Source organism: Bubalus bubalis, chromosome 8 (genome assembly GCF_019923935.1).
Source record: "Bubalus bubalis isolate 160015118507 breed Murrah chromosome 8, NDDB_SH_1, whole genome shotgun sequence".
Taxonomy (NCBI): Eukaryota; Metazoa; Chordata; class Mammalia; order Artiodactyla; family Bovidae; genus Bubalus; species Bubalus bubalis.
Genome location: NC_059164.1, coordinates 54,380,755 through 54,408,601, shown reverse-complemented (window position 1 = coordinate 54,408,601; position 27,847 = coordinate 54,380,755). Strand labels below are relative to the sequence as shown.

Here is a 27,847-nt window from a genome sequence, read left to right as displayed (position 1 = left end):
ATCATCATGTATTTATTTTCTTCCCCTTAGAACCAGAAATTAAAATGTACTTCATAAATGGAGAGACCATGATGATGTACTTCATAGCCCAACTATGACACTCTGAGCACACATATTTCTTTAAGAAGTAGTGCCTTACATGATTTATTATCCAAAACATTGAACTATTACCTTTGTCCAGTCTTGCCACCTGGAATGACAACCCACACACATACGATAACAATGACAAATACTACAAAACTGTTGCCTGGCTGTATGATCTAATGTAGATAATCTGGATAAGTTTTCTTAAGGTAATTGAGAACCAAAAAAGAAAGTGTAAATCTGAATTCCAAGATGTTGACTCAAATCTTATATTCTTATTTACAGTGATGTAACTGAATGGCATGCCAAGGTGGTAGGGTTCTTGTGCTTTCATCTCCTACACAAAGACAGTTGATTCAGAGTTTTCTTCATTTCTGGCTGCATGTTGTTTTTATATTCTCCTTCTTTCTCCTCCGTCAGTGTCCTTAAAATATTAAATAATATATACGTAAAATAAGTTTAGCATGAAGCAATCATCAGGATTGGATTGTATTTGTATAGAGGAAAAAAAAAACACCAATTTCCCTTGCCTTTCTTTTTTTTCCCTTTAAGTCTTCTGCTAGAGTGATTTTGCAGAAACAAATTGATAGGACTAGAAATAACGAGTTCGGAGAAGGCAATGGCAACCCACTCCAGTACTCTTGCCTGGAAAATCCCATGGATGGAGGAGCCTGGTAGGCTGCAGTCCATGGGGTCACTAGGAGTCAGACACGACTGAGCGACTTCACTTTCACTTTTCACTTTCATGCATCGGAGAAGGAAATGGCAACCCACTCCAGTGTTCTTGCCTGGAGAATCCCAGGGACAGAGGAGCCTAGTGGGCTGCCGCCTATGGGGTCGCACAGAGTCGGACTCGACTGAAGCGACTTAGCAGCAGCAGAAATAAAGGGTCATCAACATTTCTGCTCAGAACCATCTCATTTAGATTATATGGGGTATTTATTCACATGTAAACTTTCATAAGCAAATTGCATTTTAAGTCTGTGTTTGAAATTATTATTATTACTATAGAATAAATTGTGAGAGGTTCAACATTAGCAATTAAGCACATTCACGAGAATGAAGTGACGATGACAAAGATATATGGACACTATTGTGTGAATAACTTTTAATAGGTCTGGAGAGATGAATTCTGAAACAAAGAAAAACATGACCCAATTTTGAAAATATTGGAAGGACTATTGAGCTGTGTTACTCTAGGAGACTGTGAGAAGGACAATAGATATATGGGAATCTTAAGGATGTATTCAAGATCTATATAGAAGATCCTTGTTACATTGTCTCAGATTTTACGCAGTTATATTTAAGACAGTGAATTGTCTAGTCCTGGAGAATGTTTAGGAAACTCTTAGGCCTCCTTAGAATTTTGTGACTTTCTGTAGTCAAGTTTTTTCTTCTAATCAGTAATTTGGAATAGATCATTAAGACGTGTGTTGAACAGAGCATAGGACAGTCAGTAACAGCATGGGAAATGATAAGGGCTAAACAACAAACTTTTCCATCAGGGCAGCAGACCCTCATGAGCCCCCAGCTCCAAACTCAGTTCTGCCACTAATTTGCTCTGTGACCTGTGCCAGCTTCTTAACATATTTTCACATTAAATAAAGGCTTTGAATTAACAATCTGTAATTTTCCTTCTATCTTATGTACACCTTCTGTACATTTTTACATAATGTTGACCCTGTTGGTATTTTTCTGTGAAATACACCACCCTTTGAGCACCAGCCCTGAATTCATTACAGACCTTCATATAGACAATGCGTCAACACTATCGTCAACACCAGCTCTGACAAAACATTCAGTACAACTTGTAGATATCAAAGAAGTGACACAATCTGAGGAAAAAATAATGAAGAGGAGTTGAGAGTCTCCTTTAACGTAAAACGGACAACACTAGGTTTAGATAATCTAGCTTAGTGGGCAGAAACTCAGATTACACCTTTTGAAATTTTATTCCATTTAAGAATTTTAAAATCATTTGCATAATGATATTCAGATACAGATATCAGCAATATCAATCAGTTTGGTTAATGATGGCTATAACACATGACATTTAAATGGAGAAGTATTCAGTAGCCTTTACATTTGTTCTCTGGTAATGCTTGCATTGGACTGATATAACAAAAATAGCATTTAACTACATCTATCATTTTTAGTTCTATATTTGCTAATTAATATCTCAACATTCAAAGATTTTTTTTTTTCCCTTGGTGCAGGTTGGTGTTGATAATGTATATGGTCATTCTCCAGAATGACTATTAAGTTGATTCAGCACTTTTCTAATAAAATGAGAAGCAATAAAAAGAGGAACTTTAGCAAGGTTCTCTAAATTATACTGTCTTTTTCAGGCTATTCAGATGAGCAAAAATAATATAAAAGAGCATGGAAAGGAATTGTATTTCTGTCAGGTAGTCTAGATATGATTTTTCCAGTAGTCATGTATGGATGTGAGAGTTGGACTATAAAGCTGAGCACCGAAGAATTGATGCTTTTGAACTGTGGTGTTGGAGAAGACTCTTTAGAGTCCCTTGGTCTGCAAGGAGATCAAACCAGTCAATTCTAAAGGAAATCAGTCCTCAATATTCATCGAAAGGATGGATGCTGAAGCTGAAACTCCAATACTTTGGCCACCTAATGCGAAGAACTGACTCATTTGAAAAGACCCTGATGCTGGGAAAGATTAAAGGCAGAAGGAGAAGGGGATGACAGAGGATGAGATGGTTAGATGGCATCACTGACTCAATGGACATGAGTTTGAGTAAGCTCTGGGAGTTGATGATGGACAGGGAAGCCTGGCATGCTGCTGTCTATGGGGTTGCAGAGTTGGACACGACTGAGCAACTGAACTGAACTCGCTTGTTTGAAATTTAAGAAGGAAGGAAAGAAAGAAGGAAGAAAGCAAACAAGCAATACTGTCTCATTTAGTAAATAATTGATAAATAATAAAATATAATCACTTGGTGTTCAAATGTCATTTAAGAAAACTCTGGGAGAAGGCAATGGCAACCCACTCCAGTACTCTTGCCTGGTAAATCCCATGGACGGAGGAGCCTGGTAGGCTGCAGTCCATGGGGTCACTAGGAGTTGGACACGACTGAGCGACTTCACTTTCACTTTTCACTTTCATGCATTGGAGAAGGAAATGGCAACCCACTCCAGTATTCTTGCCTGGAGAATCCCAGGGACGGGGGAGCCTGGTGGGCTGCCATCTCTGGGGTCGCACAGAGTCAGACACAACTGAAGCAACTTACCAGCAGCAGCAGCAGCAGCAAGAAAACTCTGAGAGTTGGTAAAGTTACTTTTTATAAATCTTACAATTTTGTTTGTACATAGCATCGTTAAAGACTGAGTTTTTATAATAGATATTTTACATTTAAAATTCATTGAATATAGGAAGTTTGAAACTAATAATTCTTTAATTTTATCACTTATGAAGTCTGAATATCATGCAAGGAAAAATTAAAAGTCTAAAGTAGAAAAACAAAAGTCAACAGTATTTTTCTTTTAAAGTGACTTTCCAGTCACACTGGAAAATAATGACAAATTCAAATAATGTTATGCTGAAAATGTGTACATATAAAAATATTTACAAATGCAAAAACAGTATTTATACACATGTACACAAATCACACAGAAAAATAATCTTTTATATATAAATATATGGTCAATATTTTATATTCATTTTCTGATAAAATAAACATAAATCTGTTTAACTCCATTTTTGTACCACAGTTAATTAAAATTTATTTATGAAACAGTATTTATTTCTGAAAGGGTATTTCTTGAAAGTATTCAACTAAATATTTGCTTCTCAGTATTTTCTAGCTGAAATCAAGACTGTAGTATAAAATTCCTCTGACTTATTCATGAATTATCATGAATCATATGAATTATCATGAATCATAATAAAAATGATATTACTTGATTTGCATTATTAGGCACCCCCAAAAATAGATATTTGGATATACCAATAGCAGAAAGATTTTCAAAGCTCTGTTATCATATTCCAAATGACAAAATAGGGAAATTGCACACAAAAACCAGGACTAGGGAGAGAGACTGGTTTAGGAAATCCATCAAAAGGATGCAAATATTTAAAACCAAAGAGAACAAAGAAACAAAGCCAATGGAAGAGGCTAATACCACTAGGTTCAGACAAAGCCCATGTGTGAACCAGAAGAAGTTGATTTTAGAGATTTCCCTTCTGTCCTTCACAGAATCTTTCCTACCTTAACAGCCAGACACCTATCTTGTCAACTAATTCAGACAGATTTGGCTTCCAGTGAGACCTTGGGCTTCACTCCCCACACCACATTCTAGGAACAAGAGCAGTTCAAGCCTCCTTAGGGCCACTCTGCTACAAGCTGAAGCTTTTCTTGAATACTGGTCTTTTTTGGATTCACCTTCTCTCTCTTCTCCCCTTCTTTAACTTTCAAAACTAGATTGATTTTCCTTTCATTTAAAAACAAAATTGTTTTAAGATTAATATACATACAATAAAATGAATATTTATATAAAATTTATTTATATACTATAAATACTATATAAATACTATAAACTTGTTACATTTTGAGATAGATGTATACTTATGTAACTATCATCTCATTCAAAATATAGATTATTTCTATCAACCCACACACAAGGTCCCTGTGTCCTTCCGAGTTATGTCCCTGCCTCCATCACCGCATACCTTATGCTTCAGGCAACCACTGAAAAGCTTCTCGTCTCTGTAGGTTAGTTCTGCCTTTTCTAAAGCTTCAGAAATATGGACTCATGTACTCTGTATCCTTTTTTGTCTGGCTTATTTTACTTGGCAAGATTTTTTAAGATATAGTCATGTTGTTTTGTATCAGTAGATTATTTCTTTTTGTTGCTGAGTAGTATTAGTATATTAATATAAAATTATATTAATCATTATATTAATATAAAAGAGCCACTCATCTGTTGCCAATTATCACTTGCTGTAACAAGTATTGTTGAAAGTGTGAGGCAACTCTCTACCTGCTGGTGAGGCTACTTAAAGTGGGACAACCACTTTAGAAAACAGTTTGGCAGCATCTCTGGAGTTAAATGCATGCTTACTGCATGATCCAGCAGCTCCTTTCCTAGATATTTATCTAAAGAAGTTAAAATAAATGCCCATAAAAATATTTATACATGAGTGTTCATAGCAGCTTTACTAATGTATTACACACTTTAGGTAAATTGGACTAGGGCTACATCCCACCTGGGAGAGGCCTTCTGTTTTGAGAAAGCTGTGCAAGATTCATATTATCCCCAAGGAAAAGAAATCACTGAGTCTGTGAGGCAAAAACAAATGAGTTTAAAACAAATAAATAACGATCAATATAAATCAAGTCTCTCAAGTGATCTAACACAGCTATCTACATATGGGAGTTTGGGTTAAAGCCTTTGCTAATAATAAAGAAGAAAAATTTTCACTCTTTCCTTATCTTCCTCAAAAACATAAATTTTGGCTTCATGATCTTGGCCAAATATCTTGGTTGTCTCATTCTATCTGGTTTTTGTTTTTAAATCATAGAATTCCTAAAGTAGTGAAGTACAGTAGCACTTTGATAAATAAATAGAAAACGACTGTTGGATAGGAGGAAACTTGAGAAACCCTTCAAATCAAAGTGTGTGTGAAAAATACCTACTTGCATAAGGAGAACAGCTATGAATCCCACTAGCTGGCACACTCTTAAGAAAAAAAAATAGACATCTGTAATCCCTGAATCATCAATATTAATGTGGCTCATAGGCAACCTGAATATAAAAAATTACTAGATCATATTGGAAATCCTACTTACTGCTCCATACTTGTTCTATTCTCTCTGGTTATCAAACCTGGTGATTCATTGAAGGGGAAGGGAAGCATTTAATTGTGTTTATTGAGGACCTGAAGAAATAGACATTATGTTGACTTCTGGTCACTTTTATCATAACAGTTTATTATAGAGGAAAATTGTCTCCTTTAGTGAGTCAGTCAGCTTGACAGAAATTCTTTCTCTACATCATAAGTAATAGTCAATCATTTTGAAAATTATACTCTTTCATCAATTATTTCTGTTCCACAAAATGATTAATATAGATTAAAACAGTAAGGAAACACAGCTAAAGAAGGGGAATCCTACTTGTCTCAGACCTTGTCTCCTACCTATTTCTAAGAACAAAGAGCAGGTTATTCAGGAAACCTAATTTAGTAAATCACCCTCCCCTTACCTTCATTCTGGTTTTTTAACCTGTAGAAACAAATTCTTCCAGAGTTTTTGTTTGTTTGCTTGCTTGCTTCCCATCCACCCCTGGTCTCTATTCTTTGTACCTTTGCTTCCCTTTGTTCCTTTTCATCATTATTTTCATGCTAAAATGGCGTGTATCTATTGATTAAAGTGAGAAACAAATGAAACAGAAGTCTTTGTGAATGTCTTCAGATGGGCAAATATAAATAGGAAGTTTGGCCTACAGCTTTTTCTTCTAACCTAGACAGCTTAAAGAAATGAAAAGAGCAGGATTGTTTCAGAAGACCAAATGGAAGCAATGCTCTCTGTACCACCTCAAGCATATTTTCTCTCACTAAGGGCTTAACTGTAACTTTCCCCAGTCTAGCCATAATTGGCTCTATCCCCCAAATCCTGGTGGCTCAGATGGTAAAGAATCCACCTGCAATGCCAGAGACCCCAGTTCTATTCCTAGGTCAGGAAGATCCACTGGAGAAGGGATAGACTAGAGACTCAAGAGACGTGGTTTCTATCCATGGGTTGGGAAGATCCCATGGAGAAGGAAATGGCAACTCACTCCAGTATTCTTGCTTGGAGAACACCATGGACATAGGAGCCTGGAGAGCTACAGTCCATGGGGTTGCAAAGAGTGTTCAGACATGACTGAGCATGCACACACACACACCTAAACACTTTCCTCTTCATGATATTTTATCTAAATCAGTTGTTTTTGTTATAGTCACTAAGTCCTGTCTTACTCATTTTGTGACTCCATGGACTGTAGCCTGCCAGGCTCCTCTGTCCATGGGATTTCCTAGGCAAGAATACTGGAGAGGGTTACCATTTTCTTCTCCCGGGGATCTTCCCTATACAGGAATTGACCCCACCTCTCTTTCATTGATAGATGGATTCTTTACCACTGAGCCACCAAGGAAACCCATCTAAATCAGTAACTATTTCTAATAGGATTGGAAAGCATTTGAAGAGTGAACTAATGGATTATGTTTTAGTTTGTTAGTAGGAAACAAGATTCCTGTTTGTGTTAACTTTTTAACCTGGATAATTTCAGTAGAGATGGGAAACACATAATATGACTTTATAAAAGTTCTCTGTGACTCTATGATTAATAGAACCATTTTCCTTGGGCATATATTACAAGGGTTATTTGCATTAATACTGTCAGGTCTTTAAGGCACAATTTGAGGACATTACAATGTCTCCAAGAGATTTTGGAAGTCTTAATGTCTAATCACTTCCAAAATAAAAGAAGGATAAAAAGAAAACAGTTTTTGTTTGTTTTGCTTTTTTTCCACATAGGATTAGAGGCCACACTGATAAGCAATGTGCTATGGTACATATACACAATGGAGTATTACTCAGCCATTAAAAAGAATACATTTGAATCAGTTCTAATGAGGTGAATGAAACTGGAGCCTATTATACAGAGTGAAGTAAGCCAGAAAGAAAAACACCAATACAGTATACTAACGCATATATATGGAATTTAGAAAGATGGTAACAATAACCCTGTGTACGAGACAGCAAAAGAGACACTGATGTATAGAACAGTCTTATGGACTCTGTGGGAGAGGGAGAGGGTGGGAAGATTTGGGAGAATGGCATTGAAACATGTAAAATATCATGTATGAAACGAGTTGCCAGTCCAGGTTCGATGCACGATACTGGATACTTGGGGCTGGTGCACTGGGACGACCCAGAGGATTGGAATGTGGGGGGAGGAGGGAGGAGGGTTCAGGATGGGGAACACATGTATACCTGTGGTGGATTCATTTTGATATTTGGCAAAACTAATACAATTATGTAAAGTTTAAAAATAAAATTAAAAAAATTTTTTCAAAAAAAATGAATCAATCAATCAAAAAAAAAAAAAAAAACTTAATGAAGAGCTTTTCAGAGAATCTTGTTGGAACTGAAATATTGAGAGAAAACTGATACAATCCCTCATCTGTTTTGGGGAACTGGATGCATTGAACTGATATTGAAATGGTGTTCCTCATTTAGTTTTATAAGACAGTGAATGGGAACAGAAATAGAAGTGGCACACATTCTATTACTAGCAAGGAATTTGGGCTATTTTCATTTCTCATTCCTTCTTAAATAACAACAACCCTATTTTTTAGAACACAAATGAGTCTCTTTTAAGTTTAAATTATTTTTCTTTGAAATCACTTGTAATTTCACTAGGAAAAACTATATTGAGGAAAGTAAAGCTTTGAAATGAACTAATCACAGGAGAAAACTGCATGTGCCATTATTAGAGTACTAGTTAAATACATTAGAATTGTATTTAAGATGGATAACTCAATTTAATTTAAAAATAATTTGAAACTTTCTTGATTTTTTAATAGATTCATAAATGCCAAGAATCAGAATGGGAAGGATATAGATTGTGTATAGTTATTTGCTATACTTTAAGTTTGTTGCTCTACTTTAGGTTTTTTGCTCTATTTTAGGTTTTAGGGCTAAAGTCTTTAAAATGTAGAGACCTTATTATATATATGTTTGAGTTGTAGAATATAATATCAAGACTTTAGAGGAAAAACTGTTTCTATTAAAAATATAGTAATCATCTAACTTTTCCTTGCTTTAATTAAAAGAGGTAACTAGGGGAAAAAAACATTTGACACATTACCACCTCATTGGTGTTAATAGAATAATATAAAACTTTGCTACACAAAGTTTGATCAAAGAACCAGCAACATTAGTGTCATCCAGGAGCTTATTGGCAGCTCAGTTCAGTTCAGTTGCTCAGTCGTGTCCGACTCTTCGCGACCCCATGAATCGCAGCACGCCAGGCCTCCCTGTCCATCACCAACTCACGGAGTTCACTCAGACTCACGTCCATCGAGTCGGTGATGCCATCCAGCCATCTCATCCTCTGTCGTCCCCTTCTCCTCCTGCCCCCAATCCCTCCCAGCATCAGAGTCTTTTCCAATGAGTCAACTCTTGGCATGAGGTGGCCAAAGTACTGGAGTTTCAGCTTTAGCATCATTCCTTCCAAAGAAATCCCAGGGCTGATCTCCTTCCGAATGGACTGGTTGGATCTCCTTGCAGTCCAAGGGACTCTCAAGAGTCTTCTCCAACACCACAGTTCAAAAGCATTAATTCTTCAGTGCTCAGCCTTCTTCATAGTCCAACTCTCACATCCATACATGACCACTGGAAAAACCATAGCCTTGACTAGACGGACCTTTGTTGGCAAAGTAATGTCTCTGCTTTTGAATATGCTATCTAGGTTGGTCATAACTTTCCTTCCAAGGAGTAAGTGTCTTTTAATTTCATGGCTGCAGTCACCATCTGCAGGATCTCAAACCCTATGCCATCCGTCTGACCAGAATTAACATGTAAACAAGATACCAAGGGAATTCATTTGCACATTAAGCTGAAAGGGGCTGCTATAGACCCTGGCACTGTAATTTAGCACTGTCCAGTAGAACTTTCTGTAATGATGGAAGTGCCCTGTGCCTGTGTCATCCAGTGCAGTAACCAATAATCACATTAAGCACTTCAAATATGGCTAATGACCATTAAAGATTGATCTTTTTATTTTATGTAGCTTTAAATAATTCTAGTCTAAATAGCCAAAGGTGTCCAGTATATACTATTTATACATTGCAGCTTTAACTTTTTAATCAAATGTATTTATGAGAACAGCATGTAACATCTGAAACTTTGAGGTGTTTGTTCTTTTTATATCATTTGCATTTGTTTGCTGCTGAGTCACTTCAGCTGTGTCTGACTCTGTGCGACCCCATAGACGGCAGCCCACCAGGCTGCCCCGTCCCTGGGATTCTCCAGGCAAGAACACCAGAGTGGGTTGCCATTTCCTTCTCCAATGCATGAAAGTGAAAAGTGAAAGTGAAGTCGCTCAGTCGTGTCCGACCCTCAATGACCCCATGGACTGCAGCCTTCCAGGCTCCTCCATCCATGGGATTTTCCAGGCAAGAGTACTGGAGTGGGGTGCCATTGCCTTCTCCATGCATTTGTTTAGTCATAGGCTTATAGGACACTGATACTTCTAAGTATTGTTAAATTATTTGTATACGACCTGCACTATTCCTAGGATGTATTTGTCATATTCTACCACAGTTATTTGATTACATGGCCGTAATCCATCATGTTTCACCATCAATCTAACCCAGGAAGATTAACTATAAGCCTCTTGAGAGAGATCACATCTTAATGATCTTTGTATTCCCATGCACTTAATCCCAAGTTTGGTGTATATATGGTACTCAATGCAATTTCATTGAACTGAGTTGGCGAAGAAATAAACCTATGGGTATTCATTTTAATAAGACTTAGTTATGAATGGATTAAATTTAATGTAACATTATCTTAAGGACAGAGAAGCCTGGCATGCTGCAGTCCATGGGGTCACTAAGAGTCGGACACAACATTATCTATTGAACAACAAAAACAGTAGGGTATATCCACTAGTGTTCATCCCACCAAAAAGAAATGGTCAAATAAACAGAAACAATAACAACCATAATAATAATGCCTTGCATAGCTGAATCAGTTTTCATCCTTTCAAGTCAGACTGATGTAGGAAAATGCTGATGCAGGTTGGTAAACATTTTACTTCCTCGCTAGTTTATTTATAACACACATATCAACATTTTGTATTGTCAGTTCTAAATGGAAAGAACAACAGAGTTGGATTAGGGACACAGAAGAAGGGATGCCTCCCTGAGTGGGTGACTGGATAATATGCTGCAACTGGACAGCTGAATTCTCCAAGTCCCAAGCTGATATAAGTTAAAAAATTTAGCAGCAGAAGAAAAACAACCCTGGGTCACTAGCACCAGGTGGGTACCTGACCCTCATGCCATGGTGAGAATATTGAAGAGCTATTCTGACAAGTAGAGCAAACAGCCAGGTAAACAGCTTGGGATGTGAGCAGATGGCTGTGTAACAGCAACTTTTTTTTTTTTTAAAGACAGGGCAGACTGCCTATGGTAAAAATGGATTCTGATTTTGGATTCAACATTCCTCATCAGAATTCTCAAATCATGTGTCTTTACTAAGTCTAGCTCCATGTACTTTGCCCATTTACATTGTCTTGTGAACAAAGATAAGTCTATGTTTAAGTTGGCATATCAATGCCTTCGTATTATTTGAATTTACCAGACATTAGAAATGGAATGTTATATATACTGAAAATATTTTGTTGATGAATTTCATACTCATAATTCATTTTTTAATAAGTCCCCAATATTTGCAAAGAGTTATGGCAAAAGAGTCCTTTGCATATTTATTTGATTTAAACTTTTATGATGGTCATAGCAAATACCCACTTCCAACAACACAAGAGAAGACTTTACACATGGACTTTACCAGATGGTCAATACTGAAATCAAATTGATTATATTCTCTGTAGCCAAAGATGGAGAAACCCTATACAGTCAGCAAAAATAAGACTTGGAGCTGACTGTGGCTCAGTTCATAAGTTCCTCATTGCAAAGTTCAGGGTTAAACTGAAGAAAGTAGGCAAAGCCACTAGGCCATTCATGTATGACCTAAATCAAATCCCTCAAGATTATACAGTGGAGATGAGGAATGGATTCAAGGAATTAGATCTAGTAGACAGAGAGCTTGAAGAACTATGGACAGGTTCATTACACTGTATAAGAGGCAGTGACCAAAACCATCCCAAAGAAAAAGAAATGTAACAAGGCAAAGTGGTTGTCTGAGAAGGCCTTAAAAATAGCTGAGAAAAGAAGAGAAGTGAAAGGCAAAGGAGAAAGGGAAAGATATTCCCTGGTGGCTCAGACGGTAAAGCGTCTGCCTACAATGTGGGAGACCTGGGTTTGATTCCCGAGTCAGGAAGATCCCCTGGAGAAGGAAATGGCACCCCACTCCAGTACTCTTGCCTGGAAAATCCCATGGATGGAGGAGTCTGGTAGGCTACAGTCCATGGAGTTGCAAAGAGTCAGACACTACTGAGCGACTTCACTATGCTATGCTATGCTATGCTATGCTATACCCAACTGAATGCAGAGTTCCAGAGATTAGCAAAGAGAGATAAGAAAGTCCACTTAAGTGAACAATACAAAGAAATAGAGAAAAACAGTAGAATCAGAAGGACTAGAGATCTCTTCAAGAAAATTGGAGATACCAAGAAAATATTTCATGCAAAGATAGGCTCAATAAAGGACAGAAATGGTATGGACCTAACAGAAGCAGAAGAGATTAAGAAGAGGTGGCAAGAATACACATGAGAACTATATAAGAAAGATCTTAATGACCCAGATAACCACAGTAGTGTGGTCACTTACCTAGAGCCAGACATCTTGGAGTGTGAAATGAAATAGGGCTTAGGAAGCATTACTATGAATAAGGCTAGTGGAGGTGATGGACTTCCAGATAAGTTATTTCAAATCCTAAGAGATGATGTTGTTAAAGTGCTGGACTCAACATGTCATCAAATTTGAAAAACTCAACAGTGGCCATAGGACTGGAAAAGGTTAGTTTTCATTCCAATTCCAAAGAAGCACCATGCCAAAGAATGTGCAAGCTACTGTGCACTTGTGCTCATTTCGCATGCTAGCAAGGTTCTGCTTAAAATCTTTCAAGCTAGGCTTCCAAAGTACATGAATGGAGAACTTCCAGATGTACAAGCTAGATTTAGAAAAGGCAGAGGAACCAGAGATCAAATTGCCAACATTCATTATATCATGGTCAAAGCAAAGCAGTTTCAGAAAAATCATCTGCTTCTGCTTCATTGCCTATACTAAAGCCTTTGACTGTGTAGGTCACAGCAACAGACTGTGGAAAATTCTTAAAGAGGTGGAAATACCACCCTACCTGTCTACTGAGAAATCTGTGTGCGGGTCAAGAAGCACAGTTAGAACCAGACATGGTACACAGACTGGTTCAAAATTGGGAAAGGAGTACATCAAGGCTGTATTGTCATCCTGCTTATTTAACTTATATGAAAAGTATATCATATGAAATGCCAGGCTGGTTGAATCAAAAGCTGGAATCAAGATTGCTAGGAGAAATATCAACAACCTCAGATATACAGATGATACCACCCTGATGGCAGAAACTGAAGAGGAACTAAAGAGCCTCTTATTGCGTGTGAAAGAGGAGAGTGAAAAAACTGGCTTAAAATTCACCAATCAAAAAACTAAGATCATGGCATCCAGTTCCATCACTTCATGGCAAAAATATGGGGAAAAAGTGAAAATTGTGACAGATTTTTTCTTGGGCTCCACAATCACTGGGGATGGTGAGTACAGCCATAAAATTAAAAGATGCTTGCTCTTTGGAAGGAAAGCTATGACAAACCTAGACAGCATATTAAGAAGCAGACACACCATTTGCCAACAAATGTGTATATAGTCAAAGCTATGGTTTTTCCATAGTCGTGTACAAATGTGAGATTTGGACCATAAAGAAGGCTAAATGCTGAAGAACTGATGCTTTTGAAATGTGGTGTTGGAGAAGACCCTTGAGAGTCCCTTGGACTGAACAGAGTTCAAATCAGTCAATCCTAAAGGAAATCAACCCTGTGTATCCAATTAGAAGGAAGACTGATGCTGAAGCTGAAGCTCCAATACTTTGGCTACCTGATGTGAAGACCTGACTTATTGGAAAAGACCCTGATGTTATGAAACATTGAAGGGAAAAGGAAAAGAGACTGGCAGAGGATGAAATGGTTAGGTAGTATTACTGACTCAATGGACATGAATTTGAGCAAACTCTGGGCGAGAGTGAATTACTGAGAAGCCTGGCTTGCTGCCATCCATGGGGTTGCAAAGAGTCATGCATGATTTGGTGAATGAACAGCAACAGTACTTTGTGTACACATGGGAGATACCCAGGGGAAAATGAATAACTCTCAGAAGTATGCTAAGCCAGCAGTTGAAATACTGTCTTCGACTAAATACAAAATGAGCAACTTTGAGGGATAGGGACAAGAAACTGGTACCAGGAAAGTCACATTAAACAAGGAAGGTAATGTTTACCATGGGCTTCCCTGTTTACTCAGTGGTAAAGAATCTGCCTGCCAAAGCAGGAGACAATCCCTGGGTCAGGAAGATTCCCTGGAGAAGGAAATGGATATCTACTCCAGTATTCTTGCCTGGGAAATACCATGAACAGAGGATCCTGGGGGACTACAGTTCACGGGGTTGCAAAAGAGTTGGACAGGATTTAGGGACTGAACAACAACCGCAACAAAAGTTAATGTCTCTTCCAGTGATAAGATTCTTCTGTGAAATAGTCATCCATCTCTTCTTCTTGTGGAGAGGGAGACGTCCTCACAAATGGAGATTTCCTTTACACATGTAAATTTCTCTTCCAAAAAGTAGCTTCTACTCTATTTTCAGATCCCCTCCTGTGTCTGCTTTTTCTCAAAATTATCAGTTCAAATAATCTTTATGCCAAGGAGGCATATTTGGGAGTGAAATATTCTGTTACTTTCATTAGATACCTGGTAAGAGTGGAAAGCATGCAGCCTTTGTCCTTCTGTGACATATTCATTTCATTTAGCATTATGTCCTTAAGGTTCATCTATGTTGTCACATATGGTAGAATTCCCTTCTTTTTGAAGGTTGAGTAATATTCCATGTAAGTATACCATATTTTAAAAGTTAGCAATTCCCTCTTTTAATGAGGTGTATTTATTAAAGAAATTGGGTCATTTGTGCTGTAAAATTTCACACATTCTAAATATTAGTAACTATTCTTGTGATATTCTTTAAAATGTTCCACTTCAATCTCCTTATGAGTTTGTGATCAGAGGCAGATGTTACTAAATTCAAGCTCAAAGTCTTTTAGCAAGAATTCTGCATTGTGGCTCTCTGTCCTGTTATTTTATCACACCTCAAAAGAGATTTTTCATAAAGTAAGTCTCTGAAAATGGAGGTGAATCATGGTGCAAGTTCTCAAAGGATATTTGAAGCTTACTGAGGGATTAAATGTTTAAATGGACTCTCATGAGACTTGTTCAAAATATTTTTCACTATAAGAGTTCGGCCCTAGAATTTTTCAATTCTCTCTTGTTCATAGGATTTTCATAGTTTGGGAGAAAACTGTATTAAAACAATAATAAAAAAATGAACTTCCCTATCAAATAGATGAACTGTCTATTTCAAAAGGAGAAAATGCATAAATTTGGAGAAATGCATCAAAAAGACAGCTCTCAAACTTAGTCTGTGGTTTACCCATGGGGAATTGGATCAACACCCATCCAAAATTTAATCTGAATGTGGAAAGTGGTAATGCCACACAACTGTACCAATAGGGTATGAAAAGATTTATTATGCACATAATGGGGCTTTCTGGGGACAGCAGGGCAGGCTCTCCAGTAGGTCTAAAAATGACTTGCAAGAGTAGGAAGGGGCAGTAGCTTTGATTTCATTGTAGTTAGGGAATGGCAACGGAGTGAGGATTCCTCTTGCATAATGTGAACTCAAGACAGCTTGGCTTTCTTATTGGTTTTTTCAGGTGTGGGGCAAGAGGGGAAAAAATAGGGTGAGGCTTAGATACTGTTACAGGTAAATAGAAAATATAGTCAAATTCTTTACAACAAACCTAAATTACTTGTTTAATTTGATGTTTGCAAAATACAATGACTAGAAGGAAATAGAAACATTTGGGGGTTTTGCTTTTTAAGATCTGTCTGTGTAAGTATACATATATAGACAGATATGGCTATATATTTTTTAAAGATCTAGTTTTTAAATTTTTAATTAACTTTACAGTAGGTCCTGTTGGCTATCCATTTTAAATATAGCATTGTGTACATGTAAATCACAAATTTTCAGTCTATCCTTCCTCCTCACCCATTCTCCCGGATAACCATAAGAGCATTCTCTGAGTCAATTTCTGCTTTACAAATAAGTTTGTTTGTATTATTTCTTTATAGATTCTACATATAAGTGATATATGATGTCTGCCTTTTTCTATCTGACTTAATTCACTTATGATAATCTCCAGGTCCATCCATGTTCCTACAAATGGCATTATTTCATTCTTTTTTTTTATTATTATGATAAACATCACATAATATAAAACATTATTTTAACCACATTTAACTGTTCATTTAAGTGACACTATGTACAAGCACATCATTGTGCAACTTTCGCCATCATCCTTCTAGGCTGAGTAATGTTCCATTGTATATATGTATCACATCTTCTTTATCCATTTATCTATCAATAGACATTTAGGTTACTTCCATGTCTTGGCTATTGTAAACAGTGCTGCAGTGAACTGGGGTGCGTGTGTCCTTTCAAACTATGCTTTTCTGCAAATGCATGCCCAGGACTGGGACCACTCAATCATCTGGTAGCTGTATTTTTAGTTTTTTAAGAAACCTCTGTGCTATTCTCCATAGTGGCTGTATCAGTTTTCATTCCCACCAACGTTCTAGGAGAGTTCTTGTTTTCCCACACCCTCTCCAGGATTTATTGTTTGTAAATTTTTGATGGTGGCCATTCTGATTGTTGTGAAGTGATATCTCATTGTAGTTTTGATTTGCGTCTCTAATAATTAGCAAAGGTTGAGCATCTTTCCATGTACCTGTTGGCCATCTATGTGCCTTCTTTGGAGAAATATCTACCTAGGTCTTCTGTCCAGTTTTTGATTGGGTTGTCTGTATTTTGGATATTGAACCACATGAGCTGTTTGTAAATTTTGGAGACTGATCCCTTGTTGGTTGAGAATATTTTCTCCCATTCTGTTGTGTTTTTGTTTTTGTTTTTCCATTTCATTTGTGGTTTCCTTTGCTGTGCAAAAGTTTTTGAGTTTAATTAGGTTTCACTTGTTAATTTTTGTTTTTATTTCCACCACTCTGGGAGACATTATAATAGATATAGATGTGATTTGTGTCAAAGAGTGTTCTGCCTATATTTTCCTCTCAAGAGGTTTATAGTATCTGGTTTTACATTTAGGTTCTAATCCATTCTGAGTTTTTTTTTTTTTTTTTTTTTGTATATGATGTTAAAGAATGTTCTAGTTTTATCTTTTTAAATGTATGTCTAGTTTTCCCAGCAGCATTTATTGAAGAGACTGTCTTTTCTCCATTGTACAGTCATTCCTCCTTTGTCATAGACTAATTGGCCATAGGTGGGTAGACGTATTTCTCAGCTTTCTATCCTGTTCCATTGACCTGTATTTCTGTTTTTGTGTTAGTACCATTTGGTTTTGGTTACTATAGCTTTGCAGTATACTCTGAAGTCAGAGAGCCTGATACCTCCACCTCCATTTTTCTCTTTCAAGATTGCTTTGGCTATTTGGGGCCTTCTGTGTCTTTGTACAGATTTTACGTGTTTTTTTTGTTTGTTTGTTTGCTTGTTTAATCTGTGTTTGTGTTCAGTGACTCAGTTGTGTCTGACTCTTTCAGCCCCATGGACTGTAGTCCACCAGGCTCCTCTGTCCATGGAATTTTTCAGGCAAGAATACTGGAGTGGGGTATCATTTCCTCCTCCAGGGTATCTTTCTGACTCAGGGATTGAACCCACATCTCTTGTATCTTCTGCATTGGCAAGTAGATCCTTTACCACTAGCACCACCTAGGAAGCATGTGAAAATGCTTTTGGTATTGATAATTTTATAAGAATTGCATTGAATATGTAGATTGCCTTGGGTAGTATAGTCATTTTAACAATGTTGATTCTTCTAAGAATGTGGTATATCCATCTGTCTGTGTCATTTTGATTTATTTCATCAGCATCTTATAGTTTACAGATTACAGGTCTTTTGCATCCTTAGGTAGGTTTATTCCCAGGTATTTTATTATTTTTGATATGATGGTAAATGGGATTGTTTCTTTAATTTCTCTTTCTGTTCTTTTGTTGTTAGTGTATAGAATGCAAGAGCTTTCTATGTATTAATTTTATATCCTGCAACTTTATAAAATTCAATGATGAACTCCAGTAGTTTTCTGGTAGTATCTTTCAGATTTTCTATATTTAGTATTATGTCATCTGCAAACAGTTATGTTTTCCTTCTTCTTTTCCTATTTGGATTACTTTCATTTATTTTTCTTCTCTGACTGCCATGGCTATGACTTCCAAACTATGTTGGATAAAAGTGGCAAGAGTGAACATCCTTGTCCTGTTCCTGATCTTAGAGGAAATGCTTTCAGATCTTCTCCATTGAGTATGATGTTAGCTGTAGGTTTGTTATAGGTGGCTTTTATTATGTTGAGGTATGTTCCCTTTATGTCCACTTTCTGGAGAGTTTTATCATAAATGGCTGTTGAATTTTGTGAAAAGCTTTTTCTGCATCTATTGAGATGATTATATGATTTTTATGCAATTTATTGTTGTGATATATCACACTGATTTGCTGCTGCTGCTGCTGCTAAGTCACTTCAGTCGTGTCTGACTCTATGCGACCCCATAGACGGCAGCCCACCAGGCTCCCCTGTCCCTGGGATTCTCTAGGCAAGAACACTGGAGTGGGTTGCCATTTCCTTCTCCAATGCATGAAAGTGAAAAGTGAAAGTGAAGTCGCTCAGTCATGTCCGACTCTTCGCAACCCCATGGACTGCAGCCTACCAGGCTCCTCCGTCTATGGGATTTTCCAGGCAAGAGTACTGGAGTGGGGTGCCATCGCACTGATTTGCAGATACTGCAAAATCCATGCATCCCTGGGATAAATCCCACTTGATCATGGTGTATGACAATGTTCTGTTGGATTAAGAATGCTAGTATTTTGTTGAGGATTTTTGCATCTATGTTCACCAGTAATACCGAATGGTAATTTTCTTTTATTGTGTGTGGTGTTTTCATCTGGTTCTGTTATCAGGGTAATGATGGCCTCATAGAAAGAATTTGAGCATATTCCTTCCTCTGAAATTTCTTGAAATAGTTTCAGAAGATAGGTGTTAATTCTTCTCTAAATGTTTGATAAAATTCACCTGTGAAGCCATCTGGCCCTGGACTTTTGTTTGTTGGGAGTTTTTTAATCACAGTTTTAAAAATCTCTATATATATTTAATAATAACCATAACTAACATTTTTGGGGGCTTCTCAGGTGGCTCAGTGGTAAAGAATCCACTGCCAATGCAAGAGACATGGGTTCTATCCCTGGATCAGGAAGTTCCCAAAGAGGAGGAAATGGCAAGCCACTCCAGTATTATTTCCTGGAAAAATCCATAAACAGAGGAACCTGGCAGCTGCAGTCTATAGGGTCACAGAGTCAGACACAGCTGAGTGACTGAGCCTCAGCTCACACATGCAGCCTTTATGGAGCCATTTTTGTATGCTGGACACTAGTTCTTTATTTGTATTATTTGTATTGCTGAATAGTTCTCAATAGTAGTTCAGAGGTTTTAGGAGTTTTCCAAGAACTATAAAAATTATATTTGCTTTATAATTTGCTATAAACAGATTTAACTTATAGCTTAGAAAATATTTTTGGAGAGCCATAAGCAAGAAAAACCAAATTCATAAAATCAAGTGTGTGCCTTCTATTGTGTATTGGAAGTAGAGAAATACTTCTTTTATAAGGAACTCATACCATGTGTATCAAAGTCTTGAAGAGTCCCAGGACCACTTTATCTTCTTTAAAAAAACATCTACTGATGCCATATTCAACCAACAGAAGATCAATTTTGTCAATTAATTCATTTTGAAAAACAATTTCCAGTAAAAGAAATTGAAATGATTGACACATGGTCAAACTAATTAGAGAATTTGCAACACTTTATATCTTGCAGTCAGGAATTTTGGCATTACAGCAGATCCTGGGACTTTTTCTGTATTTTCATTACCACTAGAATAAAATGAAATTACTTAACATTTGGTTTTTTGGTGCACTCTGTGCCCTCTGAGTTTGTACTGCACTGCCCTCTGGAGGACAGAACTCATCATAGCACATGCATTATAATTTTAGAAATATCTTATACTCTATAAAGACAAACTGTGTTTTTAAGAATGAGTGATTCCTGACAATAGTATCATAATATAATAAAAAATAAACAATTATAACTTATTCTAATATTTAAGTTTGCATTATTTAGTAGTTCTTTTTATTCCAAGTATTTTAATTTCTGTGACATATAATTTAAATATTTTATCAATATATTTTAAAATAATTATGCATCTCTTTTGGTTGGCTTTTAAAATGAGTAAAATTTTCCATATTTTAGTCTATGAATATTCAAATTCTTTGTCAATCAAGTTTGCTTTCCTGATAATCAGTGTGCCCCTTTTATTTTGAATGTGCACGCATATCTGCTGGGTCACTTCAGTCGTGTCCAACTCTTTGTACCCTTTGGACTGTAGCCCACCAGGCTCCTCTGTCCGTGGGATTCTCCAGGCAAGAATACTGAAGTGGGTTGCCATTCCCTTCTCCAGGGAATCTTCCCTACCCAGGGATCGAACCCGTGCTGCTTATGTCTTCTGCATTGCAGGCAGGTTCCTTACCATTAGCCCTACCTGCAGAGCCCTTTGAATGTGCATGGTTTCCTTTTTAAAGAATACATGTGTCTTTTTATTCATTTACCATAGATTTTTCACACATAATCAAAAGTTCACCCTTCACAATGCACATGTGTTAAAATTGGTTGTGTTATAAATAAAAATAAGCTGTTAAGGTATATTTTTTGGAAAAATAAATCTATTGTATTTGACTGATTAATAGAATCAATGAAACCTGGAAAGAAAGATGGGGAATTATTTTAAGCATATCTAAGTAACTTTAAGAGCTTTCTTGAACTTTGAAAATTATTATTTAATAAAATGAATGCTAGAGAATGAAATTTAGGATAAATTTCATGAGACAAAATCTGTGAAAAATTACACAGTGACATTATTGTCTATGACTATCCTGTATTATTTAATTTTATCTGATCTGTATGAAGTTGGTATAAGAAAAGTTACTCTGTGTTTTTCTTTTTTACCTCAGGCTACATATCTAAGATTTTGAGGCGCTATGATCTTTGTCCTGAGAACTAGACTAATTTTACCACATGAAGGATGAAAAGAGAAAGTAGGAATATTGGGGATTTCTTCTATTTTCCTTTTCTATTCTTATCTAGATTTTCAACCAAAAGTATCTGCATGACCCTAGATTGCTAACCAAAGCCCCATGTGAGTAAATTTTTATTTAGAATTGACATTTCTAAGCTGTCAGTTCAGTTAGGGATGGGTGACCAAAGGAAAAAAAAATGGAGCAAAATATTAAATATTACTTGCCTCTCACAGCTATTTTTCTACTCCCGTCACCTGAAAACTACTCCACGTTTTCAAGTGTCAGAAAAGCAAATATGACATATTCGATTTATTTTTCAACTATAATGCAGGTACATGCCAAATGATCAGTTAATAAAAATTAATAAAAACATCAGACTTCATTTCCAAATAACACTACATGCTGGGGTTGTGATTTAAGAGAAAGAACAGAGTCAGAGAAAATTTGAAGGGGAGAGGTTCACTCTTGTTAATTGTATTTCTTTTACTGGGATAGCCAGATATTAAGAATGAAAGTTAATTTATAAATTAACAACCTTGAGGCTACAAAACTGTATTAGGAAAAAGTACTGCTTTTTATTTACTCATTCAATTAATATTTGTTTATTAAATGTCAGCTATAGTGTTATTATATGCAAGTTGTGCTGTCACACTTGATTAGTTTAAATAGGAATAAAATAGATAATAAAGAAAGAAGTGAAAGTGAAGTCTCTCAGTCGTGTCTGAGCCAACTGTTTGCAACCCCATGGACTGTAGCCTACAATGCTCCTCCGTCCATGGGATTTTCCCGGCAAGAGTACTGGAGTGAGTTGCCATTTCCTTCTCCAGAGGATCTTCCCAACCCAGAGATCGAAACTGGGTCTCCTGCATTGTAGGCATATGCTTTACCATCTGAGCCACCAGGGAAGTCCAAAATAAATAATTCTGTGCTTTTAACTATGAGACTTTAAATCTCTATTCATTGCTCCTTTCTCCACTTCAACCATAGTGAAAGTAAGAGTCACTCAGTCGTGTCCGACCCTTTGTGACCCGGTGGACTATACAGTCCATGGAATTCTCCAGGCCAGAAAACTGGGAGTGGGTAGCCTTTCCCTTCTCCAAGGGATCTTCCCAATCCAGGGATCGAACCCAGGTCTCCTGCATTGCAGGCAGATTCTTTACCAGCTGAGCCATAAATATCTACTTAAAATGTGTATTTCAATATTCCAATGGAAATAGCTAGTTTATATAGATCAGGATCAGATGACAGATTATACCTCATTTTCAAGTTTGCCTATTATGAATTTCTTGTTTAACAAACCATTGGAGTATGTTTGTCTCTTTTCTTCTGGATTGTTGTTCAGTCGCTAAGTCATGTCTGACTTTTCATGACCCCATGAACTGCCAAACTCTCCCGGAGTTTGCTCAGACTCATGTCCATTGAGTAAATGATGCCATCCAACCATCACATCCTATGTCCTCCCTTTCTCCTCTTGCCCTCAATCTCTCTCTGCATCAGAGTCTTTTCCAATGAGTAGGCCCTTCGCATCAGGTGGCCAAACTGTTGGAGCTTCAGCTTCAGCATCAGTGCTTCCAGTAGTAAATGCTCACTCTGTCTGTAGAATCCTTCAATTAATTTATTAAGTCAGGGAATCCCCATGTCACTATTTCATTATATTATATTGCCTTTCTAGTGCATTTTAGTTATGTCATAGTAAAGCAAATTCTGATCTCATTACTACCAATTACAAATTAGCTTTAATCTCACTGTAACTATTGAAAATTTTAATGTTTGCACCAATAATTTTATAACCTAATAGTCATGGACTTTATCTGTTAATCACCATAACCTGAATTAATCTAACAATATATTTGATTTATTTGTATTATTTCATGATCCCAAAGGAGTTACAGCATATTTCAGAGTCTTATCTATGTTCATATTTACTTTTATTGTTGCTTAAAACTTTAGGATAAGACTTTGGCTTCCTGTGCTAATTTTTAAGGTAAAATTTAAAAGAAAAGTTTTGACTGTGCTTGGTACCTGGTAATGTTGGCTTCTGAATATGTGTATATAGGATTTCTTATTGGCTGATATCTCACTACAATAGAAATATTACAAATATGGTCACCCCTACCCCAAGTATATTTTAATCATCATTCCTAAAGATTTTTGCATACAAGTTTCCACTCTAATTTCATTGGTATGATTTTTAGTTGCTCTCTGTATTAGATAAATTTTAAAAACCAGACTAGATGGACTTTCTGACTTCTGGACTTCTCATTCAGTTGCAGAGTTAGATTTGCACACATATCTGTCCCTCCACCTACTAGGGTAAATAGACACTTTATTAACTGTCTAAAATACAGCTACTTTGAAAACAAACACAAATGGATTGTATTGAACTGAACTTTGAAGTTTCCTTTGTAATGGCTTGCTGGATGTATATTTTAAAAAGTAGGCAGCTGAAAAAGTGTACACAATTTCAGGTTCTCATTTTTTTTTTTTCACTCTCCCTTCAAATACACTAATCCCAATAAGCATAGGGATAGACAAAACGCTATGATATCTTTTATTTTCTTAAACAAGATGGGACTCTATTGTTAGCAATAAGGCAAATTATTTTGTCCTTTGAGGATAAAGTTATGGGCGCAAACATAGTCACTCCAGTGTCTTTGAGTGGAAGAATCTAAAGTGAGGTTGATATATAAATGTATGAGAAATGAATTTTTTAAATTAATCTTAAGAACTTCATGCCTTTCCAGTCTTTACATTTGGGGTGACATCAATGTTTGATCAACAGCTTTATAAACTTCTGCTAGAACTAGATATCATCAGTCTAAAGAACTGTTGTACATTCATCACTCTTTGGAATTATCTAGCTCTTCAGCCAGAGAAGGCAATGACACCCCATTCCAGTACTCTTGCCTGGAAAATCCTATGGACAGAGAAGCCTGGTAGGCTGCAGTCCATGGGGTCGCAAGAGTCGGACACGACTGAGCGACTTCACTTTCACTTTTCACTTTCATGCATCGGAGAAGGAAATGGCAACCCACTCCAGTGTTCTTGCCTGGAGAATCCCAGGGACAGGGGAGCCTGGTGGGCTGCTGTCTCTGGGGTCACACAGAGTCAGACACGACTGAAGCAACTTAGCAGCAGCAGCTCTTCAGCTATTGATTTTATCATCTTCAGTAATGGTTCTAGAAAGGGAGTATAACACACTAGCACACTTTTGCAGATTATCTAAAGGTAAGAGCTTCAGTGTATGTTAGTTAAAATGAGAAAGCTATTCTAATTGACTTGAGAGCTTAAAGAATGGATTTGATAGGAAAAAGATTCATAGGAAAAAAAATAACAAAAGAACAGTTAGGATGATTCAGTAAAATATGAAATAGACAATAATAATTTAGGAAAAGCATATGCAGAGTATTACTACAGGGACTTTAGAATAAAACAAAAGTATGTGTATAATAATCAGTATAAAGTTGGCACTAATTTAAATTATTTATGTCATAGTTTTTACTGAGAAAATCAATTAATAATTAGTAAGCTTTCTGATATCATTGAGAAGTTGGATCTTTTATTAGTTTGAAGTTGATCTCTCTTAACCACAGGTTAATTTTCTTCTTGATTTTTCCACTTTCTAAAATTCAATCCTGAGAAAGGACAGTCTTTTCAAAAAGTGGCACTAGGAAAACTGGATATTCACATGCTAAGGAATGAAATGAGATCCTTACCTTCCACCATATACAAAAATTAACTCAAAATGGATAAAAGATATAACCATAAGAGGACCCAAAACTATAAAACTTTTGGAAGAAAACACAGGGAGGAAGAAGCTTCATGATATTTTTGGATATGATACTAAAACCCAGGCAACAAAAGAAAAACTAGATAAATTTGGACTTAACCAAAAATAAAAACTTTGTGCATCAAAGGACATTATTAAGAGAGCTGAAAAAGCAGTCCACAGAATGGGAGAAAATATATGATAAGGAATTTATATTCAAAATGTATTAAAAACGCCTATAACTCAATTATAAAAATAAACAACCTAATTGTAAAATGGACAAAGAACTGAAATGGTATTTCTCCAAAGAATATATACAAATGGCTAATAAGAACATGAAAAGATGTTCAACACTGACTCTTATTAGGGAAATGAAAATAGAAGCCACAGTAAGTCACCACTTTAAGTCCATTAAAATGGCTATTTTTTAAAAAGCAAAACAAACAAACAAAAACAGAAAATAGTAGGTTTTGACCAGGATGTCAAGAAACTGGAAAACTTGTGCTCTGCTGGTGAGAATGTAAAATGATGTAGATACTGTGGAAAGCATTATGCCAGTTCCTCAAAAAATTAAACATAGATTTGCATATGATCCAGCGAATCCACTTCTGAATGTATATTACAAAATAATTGAAAGAAGGGATTCAAACAGGTATTTTTACCACCATGTTCATAGCAGTATTATTCACAACAGCCAAAAAATGGAAAAGATCCAAACGTCCATCCATAGATGAATGGGTAAACAAAATGTGGTATTACCTACTGTGATGGTTAACAATGTGTCAACTTGCAGGATGATTTTGGATGAGATTGACATTTAAAATGGTTAACTTTGAGTAAGCAGGTTGTCTTCCATAATATGGATGAGTCTCATCCAGTCAGTTGAAGGAACTCTTAGAACAAAAAGACTGACCTTCCCGAACAAGAGGAATTTTCCAGCAAACTGCCTTCTGTCTTCATCTGTACAATGAAGTGAAGTGAAGTGAAGTCGCTCAGTCATGTCCTACTCTTTGCGACCCCATGGACTGTAGCCCACCAAGCTCCTCCATCCATGGGATTCATCTGTACAATAAATTCTCCCAAATCTCCTCCCTTCAGATTGGAACTATGCCATTGATTCTCCTCAGTGTCCAGTATGCCATCCTTAGGACTGAATCCACACCATCAGTTCTCCTGGGTCTTGAACATGCCAAAATTGCAAATTTTGAGCTTCTTAGCCTTCATAATCACACAAGCCAATTCCTTATAATAAATCTCTTCACATAGAGATTGATTCTGTTTATTTGGAGAACCTTAAAAAAATTACTTACAGTTAATATGTTTAATTACCTGTGTATTTATCTCACTTACCTTTAGCTATAAAATTTCTCAACATTGCAGTTATCAGTTGTTATTGCTGGTGTCTTATACTTTGCTCTCAGAATTTCCTGGTGCTGAATTTCTGTTTGTTTTCAGTGCTCTTGATAGCTTACTGTGTCAGATTCAAGATTTAGCTTTGGAACCACAGACCAGGCTTGATCACTCAAGAGCTTTTTGTAGCAGAGTTTTATTAAAGTATGAAAAGGGGCAGAGAAAGCTTCTGACATAGATATTAGAAGGGAGACAGAAACTGTCCCCCTCACTAGTCTTAGAAGAGGGAGTTATATATTTTTTCAATTGCTTATCACAATAAATCAAAAAAATGTCTGAAGGTTGTAAAGATCTTTCTAGACCCACTCCCACAATTTACATTTTAAGATAACAGGATTAGAACTAACAATAGAAAGATCTTACCAGCCACTCCCATAATACACATTCTAAGATAATAGGATTAGTCAGGTTTTCAAGAAGGATAAACTGTCCTCAAGCAGGATACATTGTTGTTATATAATCCTTACTAAAGAATGTAGAAAAAAGATATTTGTCCTTTCCTCCTCCTTGAGAGCCCCAGACCCCTTTTTCCTCCTCGGAGACCCCGGACTTCTTATCAATCTGCCCAGGAATTGACTCTCTCACTCTGATATCCCAGGACTCCATTTATAAAAAGTGCAATGGAAACAGTGGCAGACTTAATTTTGGGGGGTTCCAAAATCACTACAGATGGTGAATGCAGCCATGAAATTAAAAGATGCTTACTCCTTGGAAGAAACGTTATGATCAACCTAGATAGCATATTAAAAAGCAGAGACATTATTTTACCAACAAAGGTCCATCTAGTCAAGGCTATGGTTTTTCCAGTAGTCATGTGTGGATGTGAGAGTTGGACTATAAAGAAAGCTGAGCGCCAAAGAATTGATGCTTTTGAACTGTGGTGTTGAAGACTCTCGAGAGTCCCTTGGACTGCAAAGAGATCCAACCAGTCCATTCTAAAGATCAGTCCTGAATATTCATTGGAAGGACTGATGCTAAAGCTGAAACTCCAATACTTTGGCCACCTGATGCGAAGAGCTGACTCATTGGAAAAGACTCTGATGCTAGGAAAGATTGGGGGCAGGAGAAGAAGGGGACAACAGAGGATGAGATGGTTGAATGGCATCACCAACTCAATGGGCATGAGTTTGTGTGAACTCCGGGAGTTGATGATGGACAGGGAGACCTGGCATGCTGTAGTTCATGGGGGTCACAAAGAGTCAGACATGACTACGTGACTGAACTGAACTGATTGCCCACTTTTACGAATCCTTGTTTTAGGCATCAGTCGGCAGACCTTTAGTAGTGCACTATAATCTCTTTCTCATCCTCCTTTCTTGCCTCCTTGCATTCATTCCAGCATCGGCACCTTAAGCACAGGCACCCCTCTTTCCTCTTTAGCACTCAGTTGATAACTGTCAACTGTGAG

General features: G+C 36.8%; 1 long non-coding RNA gene across 1 annotated transcript; it reads right to left on the bottom strand.

Moving 5' to 3' along the window:
- Positions 1-119: 119 nt before the first annotated feature.
- On the bottom strand, positions 120-26,633 carry LOC123334718. Its single transcript, XR_006552776.2, has 2 exons — positions 26,380-26,633; positions 120-508 (listed from the first exon to the last, which is right to left on the bottom strand). It is a non-coding gene; the product is annotated as an uncharacterized LOC123334718 (long non-coding RNA).
- Positions 26,634-27,847: the final 1,214 nt, after the last annotated feature.